This window comes from Maylandia zebra, linkage group LG11 (genome assembly GCF_041146795.1).
Source record: "Maylandia zebra isolate NMK-2024a linkage group LG11, Mzebra_GT3a, whole genome shotgun sequence".
NCBI classification, from domain to species: domain Eukaryota; kingdom Metazoa; phylum Chordata; class Actinopteri; order Cichliformes; family Cichlidae; genus Maylandia; species Maylandia zebra.
The window spans coordinates 25,536,706-25,546,902 of NC_135177.1; positions in this window are offsets into that span (position 1 = coordinate 25,536,706).

The following is a 10,197-nucleotide window of genomic DNA, read 5'->3' on the forward strand; positions in this document are numbered from 1 at the left end:
GCCTGCAATTGGATCCTCAATTATTATTTTTATACGGCTCATCTCACTCGCCGTGACAGCATTAAAATAATTACAAATTAATTCCAGCTAAACCATGTCATGTTAAGGAGGATATATTACATACCTAACTTAAAATGACAGAATAGCAATAATTGTAAGAAATACTGTACCAGTCAAAATCTTGAAATATTTTTATTTGTATAAATAAATCAGCTCCCTTTAAGTGACTATTCTGAACAGAATAAATGAGACAGTTGAGTTCTCAGCTTGTTCTTTGCTTTATGGGGATCAATATTACCTTCAAATAAACCATTCAGTTTCTTACAGCCACTTTTTAAAAGTCTTTATTATCACAGTCTTAAGAAAAAGATGAATTATTGCAAGAATGTATTATTACAGAGTAGAGATGTTACAAACATGTCCAAATCATTACAGGTACTTTTACATGTTCAATATATTGTAAACTTGCTTAAATATTGCAAAACAAGTTAAGCTGTTGAATTTCTACATCTGCTCACCCTATATCAACAGAATAGTACGGCCGTGCTGGGTTTTTCCATCTTGTATAATTTTAACAGTGTATTCTCCAGTGTCATCCAGAGTGAGACTCCTGAGCTCAAAAGATGCAGTAGATGGGAAGAAGGTGATCCTGCCTTCATACTCAGGTGCAATAGTTTCTTCTGGGTTAATCATGACTACTATAGTTGTAGATACATTAACATTCCAGTTCACAGATTGAAATGGTTTCTCTGTTGGAGACAGTGTTATAGTGAACATCACCGTTTCTCCTACAGCTGCATTCAGACCATCAGGCAACACACCAACTCCTTCAGTGAAACCTGCGGGAGAAGAATAGAAAAGTGCTGTTGTTACTCAAACATATAAAACACTTGTGGAATATATAAAGATTAAGAGTTATTTTCATTAAAGTCTAATGTCTGCTTTTCCAGATAATACTGCACACAATTCTGGTTGAGTTTCAGGAACTCGCTCCATAATCACGTGGTTATTAAAACTGTTAACCAGCTGTTGTTTTTGGTGACTTGTTGCTATTCTAAGCCCTTGGCGAACAACCCAAGGAAAATCTGACTTTTTGTAAAGAGACCACAAGTTATACTGAACATCTTAATTTTGAGACTTACTTGCAAATGTCACAAAAACAACAAGAAGCTGTAGTAACAAAGCCATTAAATATCTGTGAAGTGTGCCGTTAGTAATGTTCAACTATCAAAGTGACCAAAAATATACTGACTCAGTATGGTGAATGAAACTCTACTTAACAAGATGCAGTGTCAGTTTCATGCAACAGAAAACTTGCAGGATGCCTTCCTCAAGTGGTGCAACTGTGTTAGTGCAAGATGTAAAACTTGAAATGTTGCTATAAAGACGTCCAGATGTCCAGTCACATATATAAAAAATCTCAAAAAGTTTAATCTGTAGAAAATAAAGCAAGTCTGAAAAGGTCACGTTATTTTCATTAGAGGTTTTATTGGGAAAAAAAGAAAAGAAAAAAGAAGCACACACAGCAGGTTAATTCAAGAAACAAAACTGACACTGACAGATTCATGTACAACATAATCTAGAAACAGGTAGCCAACAGGGGAGCCAACTGAAGCAACCTGATCAAAGGCTTCCCATATTTCTCCTGTCTCCTCTGTCCTCCATCTGAAATCAGTCTTGAAAAAGGTGTCCCAAGTCCTGCATCCGGAGGAGAAAGGAGACACGAACTATGGGGTTTAATTGGAATAGATTTAAACTGAGATTCAGAAGGAAGCACTCAACTGTCTTTTAAATGTCTTTTGTTTCCACTCTTCTCTCTCTATACTCATGAAGAACAAATCAGAGAAGTAAGAAGAGTTAAAGTCGCATGATGAACAATTAACGATCAATGAAGAATGACACAAAGGACGAGGAAAACTACGGATTACTAGAGAATTATAAGGACCATGGCACTGCTCTCCTGCTCTCATTTAAAACACTTTTGTACAAACCTGCTTCTTCTCTGATCCATGTTATCTGAGCGTATGTATTCAGGTTACATATGATTAAACATGAACTAGAAATGTATTCAACAGATGTCTCATAAAGTAAAAAACAAACAAACAATAAACAAAGTAAAACTTTAAAGTCAGTGTGAGCAGACAGTTTTTTCTGCTTCATCAAGCACTGAGAGCTCACCTGAGATGGACCCAAAAATGAAGAAGTATATCACAAGTACATCAGAAAATGTTTCCATTTCCAAAGCAGTCCTTCACTCTTTGCCTTTTCCTTTGCTGATACCGGTACATGAATGTTCATTCAGTATATGGTGTCATAAGGAAGTAATGTTGTTATTTTGAAAGGTTAAACTTCATGAACTTGTTAATCATTAACAAACCTTTCTACTAAATGTTTGTGTCAGATTCTGTTCAGTCACATTAAGCTTTCCTTCTGTACTGTAACAGCTAGTAACAGGATGTGTCACTTGGAAGAATTCAACATGATTTATTGTCAGAGAGAAACAAATTGATCTGTTTTGGCAATTAGGCTCCAATGACCCATCACAGCAGTGATAGAACACAAGACAGGAACCCAGCCCGTCCCAGAGTCTAGATGTTGGTCGTGAAGATCAACCAATATCACACCAAAACGGGTAACAGACACGCTGGTCCACCTTGTCCATTTCATGCTTTGCCTCTCCAAAGGAAATACTGGGATGTGAAGTTGGAGATGTTTTGTGTGGGTGTGTGTGGAATTGTTGTCATAGTGATCCAACAAAACCATCAGGCAACATACCAGCTCCTTTAATTAAGCATATAGGAGACATTTTTGTTTGACTAAATGAAATTAAAACATTGCATTTGAAAATGGAAAAAAAATAGCTGTAATGTTTTTATTTAAGTGTTTAATTGGAAGTTCAGCTGCAAAAAAATATATATAAATTGCTACAAGAAGCAATGATGTGACACTGACAGATGCAGGGACAAATCCAGACAATAGAGCCAAAAGAAGATACAAAAGAAACTTAACAGGTAAAAAAACCTGACCAAAGGTTTTTCTTGTTTTTCTAATTTGTATCACCCTGTCTCCTCTGTCCATCTGAAATTTAGAAAAATATATCTCAAGTACTCAGAAGCTTTTGGAGGAGCTATGATGAAGGATCAAAGGAGTGTCCTTTGCAGAAATGCTTTCATTCAGTGTCTAAAAGAGCAATGATATTGTTACGCCCCACTTAAAAACAAAGTGTTGTCTGGGATGGGGAGTAACAAAGTGAAAAAGAAATGATAAACTGCCGCAAAGTACATTTATTACACAAAACAATTAAAATAAAACTGAACACAGGGAAGCTCTTTTCTTCAGGGTCTCCAAGGCCAAAACAACAAACAAAGCACCCCCTTTCTAACTAAAAAGCAACCCAAGAACTCTCTACCCAAAAACAACAATACAATGGCTGAGCTCCCTGTCCAGCCAAAAAACAGGAGAAAACAATTGCAACAAAAATGGCAGAGAACCCCAACCTGCTTCCACTGTCATTGACAATTAACGCTGTAAAGGCACACCTCTGCTCACAGAAAGAAAGAACCAAAGTTCTGTCTCCTCACTGATGAAGAATAAAGCAGAGAAGTAAAATCTATTAAAGTGACACAAGAAAATTTGTGTATTTAAAATTCATTGCGACAACAAGGAGATGTAGATAAAGGGTTACAAAAGAAGAAAAGAAACATAAACAGAAAGGAAAACTTAAAAAACAAAATAAACCCAAAACAAACAACTTGTGATTTCAACATTCAAGAATCAGTGTTCAAAGACTGAAAGATAGGAGCATTAAGGATTACTAGAGAAACGAATGAAAACACGTCTCTCTTTATCTCATTTAATGTATACCATCAGTACATAAACCTACTACGTAAGACACTGATCCATGTTATCTGATCTTATCTGAGTATTCCTGTGTAGAATATTCAGGTTTCGAATAATTATACATGAACTAGAAATATTCAGCAGATATCTCATGAAAACAGTGATATAAATATTAGCCAAACAAATGAGTTTAAGGACATATTGAAGGGAAAATGAGGAAGTAAAACTTTAAAGTCAGTGTGAACAGGCAGAGTTTTTTTCTGCAACATCAAGCAGTAAATTAATCAGAATGTTTTTTTTGTATGTAATTTCTATAGTATTTTTTTCTCTCTTATTTCTTTTCTAAATGTACTTGTATATTGTTCACATGTTGAAATAAATTACCAATCAATCAATCAATCAATCAATCAATCAATCAGTGAGAGCTCACCTGAGACGGCACCGAGAATGATGAAGTATATCAGAAATGTTTCCATTTCTAAAGTGGTGTCTTTCACTCTGACTTTTCCTTTACTGATACCAGTACATGAAAGCTAATTTCAATATATGGTGTCATAAGGAAGTAAATGTGTTATTTTTTTTTCTTTTTTCTTTTTTTTGTGTCCCATTTGGATCTTTAGCCATCAGAATTGTTGTCTTAAGGCCAAGAAAGACGCCAAGCGGATTTATTTTACCAAGTGGATCATCATGGCCTTGCCATATTGGTCCATTTGATTGACCATTATTATAATTATGAATTTATTTTATTTTCAGTTGCTACAAATGGGACAGACATGACTGGGGGACAGGACGGGGAGAAAGAATGAAAGAAAGAGAAGGAGAGAAAGAAAACCAAAGGGGAGAAGAGACGGTGAGAAGGAGGGGGGGGGGGGGGGGGGGGGGGAGAAAGAAAACAAACAAAAAAAACAAACAAACAAACAAAACACCTGGATCACCTGTATGGAGAAAAAAAACAGAAGAGAAAGCAAACAACAAAGAGCAACATAATAAAAAAAAACAGCACCATCACAATAAACTAGCTAGCAGTAGATATCAGTAGATACTAAATAATAAACGATATTGTGCAGCACGCAAGATCGACAGCGCACAATGTGCTTTGAGGCAGCAGCCAAGAAAGGTGTAGTCCGCCTCTGTGAACACCCGTGTGTACACCTGTGTGCATACCTGTGTGGATCAGCATGCTTGTATTCCAAAGGTTTCTCCATGTAACGATCTGCTAGGGAGTGTGGGGAGCCACAGCCCCGTCCTCCAGGGTATGAAGCAGGTATGGAGGAGATCCAGGCCCCAGATATCAGAGGCCCCAGAGTACAAGGACCCGAGGAGGACCACCAAAGGGGGGGAACCGTGCCACCCTCCTGGGAAGAGCTGAGTAGAGCCCCAAAGGAGAGGTCACCCCGCAGCTACGGAGCAGAGGCCAGAGGGGGTTGCAGTGGCGTGCCCGCGGGCTTTGCCGGCAGCCAGCTGTGCCAGAGAGGACCGAGCTTCAGGCCCAGAGGCCTGAGGGCATCCCACTAGGGCTGGGCAAAACGATTATTTTCCTAATCGATGAATCTAGCGATTAATTTTTCGATGCATCGATTAATCTAATGATTAATTTTTCAATCCGATTCGATTTGATTCGATTATCGATTATTTCCATATTTTTTGACTTGTATAGCAATTTCACATTTACTAATTTATGTATATCAATGAAAAACACAAATTTCTTCATTTGAAGACCTTTTAATAAAAAAAATTGCAAAATAAAGTTGTAGAGGTCATACAATCAATAGCATTTAACAAGAAATGAAATGTGCAAACATATAAAATTAAGGAAAAGTTAACAAAACATTTCAAATAAATAGCAACAATGGTGTCTTTAAACAAACAAAACGTAACATTCACTTTGCTTTCTCCCAAAAAGTGCTCTTCATTCACAAAACAAAATCCACAATAACATCGTAGTACAATCTTCTGTTTTTAACAAAAAATTAAATGTTGTGCAGAACAAATATGAACAAAGGAAATCATAGCAAAAAATTAAAAAAAATATAAACAGCAGCAATGGCATCTTTGAACAAATACAACGTAACATTCACTTTGCTTTCTGCAAAAAAAGTGCTCTTTGTTAACAAAATATCCATTTTGCTGCCTTCTCTCCTATTTGTGTGTGTGTGTGTGTGTGTGTGTGTGTTCAATCATGTTCATCACATGAAGTAGTTATGCATTGGAGTGGAGAAATGTTAGCATTTCTACATGCTCAGCAGTCAGGCTTGCCCTTTTTTTGGTGACAATGTTTCCAGCAACTGAAAAAAGCCTTTCAGATGGTGTTGATGTGGCAGGTACAGCCAAATATGATTTGGCTAAATTAGCCAGTGTGGGGAATCTTGTTGCATTATTCTTCCACCATGTAAGGGGGTCATTATCCCTTGGAATAGGGGCTTCCCCAAAATACAGCAGTGCTTCTTTCCTCACCGCCTCATTTTCTCCATCCCCACCTTGGTCAGTGTTTTCATTACAATCTTCCTCCTCAGAATCTGTACCCAACAAAGTGTCCAACACAGACCTCTTCTTTGTTGGGGGACTTGCTGAGGCTTCCTGTCCCACATGTTCCTGCTGTAACTGTGATCTCTGCTCCCTTTTGAGATCAAGTGCCTCCCTCTGTACTGTTACTTGCAGTTTCAGAGCATCTTCTGGAGAAAGGAATTTCAGTTTACGAAAACGTGGATCAAGGGCAGCAGCAATGAGTGACACATTTTTTCCATCTGCTTGAAATGCAGATACCTCTGGCTGCCACCTATACAAGATTTCCTCTTCTGCACAGTTCTGGAAAGAGTTCACTGCAGCAGAATCAAATGATTTGTTTTTGGTGGATTTCAGGAGACCTTTCAGCAGGGGGGGAAGAACAGAGACTGTGACATAAGACTGTCCACTAAGAACATTAGTGGCTTGCTCATAAGGCTTGAGCACCTCCTTCAATTCATCCAGAAGAATCCACTGATCACTTTTCAGATCTAGGTACTGTTTCCCACGCTGTGTGACTTTTGGATCTGAAAGCGTCGCAACCACTGGCCATCTCTGTTCCAACAGACGTTCAATCATGTAGTATGAACTGTTCCATCTGACAGCAACATCCTGGATTAGTTTATGCTCAGCTGTACCCATCTGCTTTTGCTTCTGCTTAAGTTTGGTGCAAGCTGGCTCACTTTTCCTGATGTGCTTTACAAGGCCCCGTGCAGCTGATAGTGCCTTATCAATCTTGGGGTCTTTCAGTGCATGGTTTACAACCAGTTGCAGTGTATGCCCGGCACACCGATAGGACACCACTCCAAACTTCTCTTTCAGGATGTGGAGAGCTGCAACTATGTTACTTGCATTATCATGCACAACGGCAAGGACATTATGCAAGGAAATGTGGAATTTCTCTGCCACCTTCTCCACCCAGGAGGCAAGGTTTTCTGCAGTGTGGCGCTCTTCAACTGGCAGTGTTGCTAAATTGAAGGAGAGAAGATCCCAATTGTCATTAATGAAATGACAAGTTACCCCTAAGTAGGACTCTGTGACCAGACTTGTCCAAGCATCAGTGGTAAGGGAGATTTTGGATGTGGCCTTTTTTAGTTCATTCCTTAGTTTCTCAACTGAAGTTTCATACTTTCTCTCCATCATGCTTGTAAAATGACGCCTAGACGGCAGAGTGTATCCCGGTTGGAAAGTGGTCAGCATTTCTTTGAATCCCTCACCCTCAACCACAGCAAGTGGTCTCATGTCTTTTAAAATCATAGTTAAGACGCTCTCGGTAAGTACAGCCGCCTCCTGGGGGGTGCATGGTGTACTTCTTCTCTGACAGTAGTCCTCCAGACTTTTCTGTTTGTTCCTGAAATCATAAATCACACACAGCACACAGATGAATTCGAATAATTACAAAATAATTATATGGAAAGCATAATATCAAAATAATTAGATAAGGATCTGGTTGTTATAATAAATAAATATAAACCATGTATGTGCCTTACTGTTATGCCATGTGCTTTCATAGCATAACAGTAAGAGATTAATGATAATCACCAATGTTGAACATATGATATGGCTGCAAAAAATAACTGCAAAAAATAGCGTTTAAACAGCCATAGCTGATGGCACATTTACTGGTGCACTGCTTTCTAGCCATTAGATGGCATAACTTTGACCTATAAGATCAAGCTGAAGAAGCATTATGTATAAAAACAGCATTCAAATAGGATGAAAGACATTAAACTTGACAAATCAAGAGTTCGTTGTCATTTTGCTTTTGCAAGCACTTTAACAATGTTGTAACATTGTCCACGACGGCTACGTTTAGCAGGTGGTGCATTATCCTTGTTAACATTTCTCCTGCGGCCAATTCTATGTCTCACATTTTCATCTTTCGCCGATTCTGATAATCAGCCTGCGCGCATTCCGACTCATTTTGCCAGCATGGGCCACAAATTAAAAAAACAACTAAACAGCAGCTGCTATATGTTACTGCTAAGCAGCTTAAATTAGTTTTGTATTTATGGAGGTTGGGTGTTTATCTCTGTCTATGAGTGAATGTATGTCGGGGGGGGGGAAGGGGGGGGGGGGGTCGGATGAATTAACGGGTTCATCCGACCCCCCAGCGTTAGTAAAAAAGTTGAAAACTTACGGTGGTTTGTCCTTTTCAGAAGCTGCTCCTGGATGTCGTCGTTTGAGGTGCTGGTGCATAGCCGTCGTGCTTTTATGATAGGCCATTTCCACCTTACAAAGCCGGCAAACGACTGAATCACTTCCTTTTGGTTAAAATATCCCCATACTGTAGAACTGCGTGTTCGGGTGCAGTGGTTTAAGTCGACTGCGACTACCTCACTCATGTTACCGCTACTCGCTGCCGCCATGTATTTTTTTGAAAGTGGCGACGCATCGACGCAAATTGTTTTACGTCGACGTATTTTACGCGTCGACGTAATCGATTACGTCGACGCGTTGTCCCAGCCCTACATCCCACCCCCCCGGAAGGAGCCCAGCCGGGCCACAGGCGCCCGGCCCCGCCAATCAGCCACCAGGAGTGAGCCGGTACATACATGAGCGCCCAGCCCCAGACGACAAGGACTACCAACACACCAACGTCTGAGGGCATCAGCCACCGGCAGGGAGTGTGGTGAGGGGAGATAGGCCTCCGTACTTTAGAGGGCCTGAGATGTACCCAGAGAGGTTGAGTCTAAGACCCAACCTGACATATAGACACAGACGAACAGGCACACGCGGACACAGACGTGCATTCCCACCCCATATGCACTCACCCAACGTGTAGACAGACACAAATAGACACTGCACAGACAGTCGCACTCCCCAAACATACTCTATATCCCAGGTCCAGGTACCCCCACCCTCAGAGGGGCAAGCCGCACCTAGACCCAGGAGATGTAACCCTTCTCTCTGGGGTGGAGGCAAACAGACCACCTCCTTATCTGCAGTAGCAGGGAGGCCCCGCATCCCAGACCCCAGTCTGACGGCCAGCACCTCCTCCCAGCCCCCCAGCCCTGACGGCTAACAGAACCGGGGTGAGTGAAGACCTCAAACCTCCCTACGCCCGCTCATATATAGTGTTGCTGTGTGCTGTTCTAAAGTGCATTTAAAACTCAGGAGAGCATGGTACTAGCTTCCTCTCAGAGAGCAGCACGGCTCTTCCCGAAAACCCTTAGTGTCTAAATGCATTTAAAATTGAGGGTAGGGCACCAGTGCCAGAGGTGGGTTGGAGTACACCGACCATCCTCAGGATGCTGTAAAACGTGCCCACCCCCAAGGCCCTATATGTATGTGTTATGTGAGAGTGTGAGTAATGTGGATGTCTAGGTTGCAGAATAAAATTGAGGCACAGGCGGCCAGAAGGGGACAGAGGGGGAGTGCCTCCCCTGCACCCTGGTGACTTACCTGCACCCCAAGCCCTGCGTGTGTGGGTGGGTGTGGTAGAGCGGGAATAGGGAGGCAGCTGAGGATGGGGAGGGAAGAAAGGGAGGGGCAAGCGGCCCCTCCCTGGGGCCAGCTCCCCCGCTGACCCCAGTAGGCACCCCCACACTCTGGAACCCACCAGGGCAAGGGGGCCCAGGCCCATCCGGACCGGGGCCCGCAGCAGCAGCACCGCCCAGCCCCACAGAGTCCGGGGCAGCCCACCCAACTCCATCCCAGAGAAAACTGCACCCACCCCATCATCCAATCATCTCCCAAACTACACAAGACAATAGACACCCAGGTTGAGTTCATTCTCCACCTCTCCTATATCTCTCCCCCCACCTGCAGTACATGAAAGCTAATTTCAATATATGGTGTCATAAGGAAGTAAATGTGTTATTTTGAAAGGTTTGAAACTTCCCGAACTTGTTA